Below are 2,362 nucleotides of genomic sequence, written 5' to 3' on the forward strand. Positions count from 1 at the left end.
AAAGCCTTGTCAGTTGATCCCCCTCTGATTCACGTTGGACCTGATTTGGTTTTCAACATTTTCCGTATTTTAGTTTTGTTTGTTCACATTAGTGTATACCTCAGAGGTATTATGTCATTGGAGGTCACTTTCTTGACGTTGTGTTACATGTTTTTCTGTGTTTGGGTATATGAAACCAGGATCGATGAACCTATAGGGACAGCAAGTACAATAAGGGTTTGGGAAGGAGGCATGGGTACGTTGGCCGGGGGTAAAGGGGGGTGAGGCTAAAAGGGAGATGATGAAAAGAGTCCAGGGGAAACAAGAATGTATGGAAATGGATTGTGGTAGCAATTGTACAATTCTGCTTGATGTGATTTCGCGGTGGAATGATATATGTACTAACTCCCAATTAATAATATTTTTTTTTTTAAAAACCATGAGACTTAGAGCCAAAAGTTCCTTGAGAACCTGCTCTAATTATCTAGCTCTTTGTGTAACTGACCTCCTCTGGCTTCTGATTGCCACGGGCTGAAGTCAGACGTGCCTCACACTCCATCCTTCTTTCCTCTAACACCAACCGTCTACTCAGTGATACATTGCAATGGCCACACAGGACACACCGATAATACTCACAACTATGGGAATTTTTTAGAGATGTTAATAAGTTACCAAAAGTCAGGATCAGTAAACAGTAAGGATACAGTGATTGGTCCATAGCAGTACATTTCTCTGCCAGGAGTCTCTCTCGGGTCTTTAGCCTCAGCCACATGGTCCCTTGACCTCTGCCTCCATGGGCCAGAAAGCCTGCATGGCACTCAGCCTCACAGTCCCATTCTCTTGGTGCTATTCCTCATTGGTCTAATGGTTTCTTACCTCACACTCTGGTCTCAGGCTAGTTCCTTTACTCTGTCCCATGGTCTCTGCCACAGCCTCTGGTGCCTCTGGTCTTGGCCTCCACTACTTCAGACAGAGATCTGGAATGTGGTCTTCTCCCAGTGGTCTTGACATTTTTCCATCTGTTCCTGCTTCTGATATGGCTCATACATGAATGTGTGATTTTGGACTTTCAGCAAACCATACCCCCAAGGAAAACAATGAATGATGACTTAAGCCACACCCTCTGATAAAGTAAAGTTTAAAGATACATCTCACATTAATCCTGTAACAGAGAACTTGCTTCAAGATGGGATTTTAGCTAGAGGCATAGAGTCCAGAATTATAATACAACACATAAAGAATTATGACCAGACAGGCCACATTAATTGACTACATTTCACTCTTCCAACTTGGTTCATGGACTCGCATTCAGCCTGTAAGATAATCAATACCCATTTATTGAGTACGTGGTAAATGTAAAGTAGAGTTAGGGTTTCTTCTTAGCATGTTCCTTCATAGATAATGTCTATCACACCAAATTCTCATTTTTACTAACAGTTGACATAGTGTATTTCTTTCTCCTTTCTCTTATATCTTCAATTGCCTCCTAGTTCCAAGTACATTCTATTGCGCATAGTGCCTGGCAGGTGACTATTTGTTAAATGAAAGAATAAGTGAGGAAACCTGGTCTACAGTCAATAAAACTTACTTGAGTGTGGTGATCAAGTCCCCATGCAGTAGCAGTGTTGTTCATAACGTTGCCTGATATTTGAATGGTGCTCTTTGCTCTTCAAATGCTCCTTCACCATTGTAATTTCATCTAATTCACTATTGAAACCTAGATAATGCTATTAGCCTTTATAAGTCTTCATTTTTCACCCATAGCAATATATATACTATGTTAGGCTAGGTTGTCTAGCGAAGTAAAACCAGAGACACTCATATATGTGTGTGTGTGTATATATAGTATATATAAAATGATTTTATATAAAGAAGTCATTTTATATCAAAAAGGTGTTCCAGTCCAGTACAACTCATGAGTTCGATGCTAGCTGGATCCTCTTCAGACTCATGCAGTTGGAGGCCGATGACTCAGAAAGGTGAAATGGGCAGCAAGGAGAGCACAGGCTGGTGGATGCAGAGTCAAGTGAACCCAAGGTTGGTGGGAGCATAGCAGAACACTAGCAGCTCCTAGAATCAGGGGCCCACATGGGGTAACCCCAGAAGGCAGACACAGAATCCAAGCACAGAGAAAGGAAGGGCAATAGAGGGAGAGAGAATGAAGTTCTCATTGTCTCTCTTATAAAAAGGCCACCCCCAAGAAGGCATCACCAGGTTGAAAGGGATTGGCCTCCAGCCAGGTCTCCACACAGGTACCATCAAGTTGATAAAAAAATCTAACAACCACAATACCAAATGAGAATACTGTTATTTTTCCATCAAGATGTTTTTTATTATTGACTAATAATACTAATAATAGTATTATTATTGACTAATTCACTAC

Source organism: Echinops telfairi, unplaced genomic scaffold (genome assembly GCF_000313985.2).
Source record: "Echinops telfairi isolate 266 unplaced genomic scaffold, ASM31398v2 ScPeMD7_5592;HRSCAF=6446, whole genome shotgun sequence".
Taxonomy (NCBI): Eukaryota; Metazoa; Chordata; class Mammalia; order Afrosoricida; family Tenrecidae; genus Echinops; species Echinops telfairi.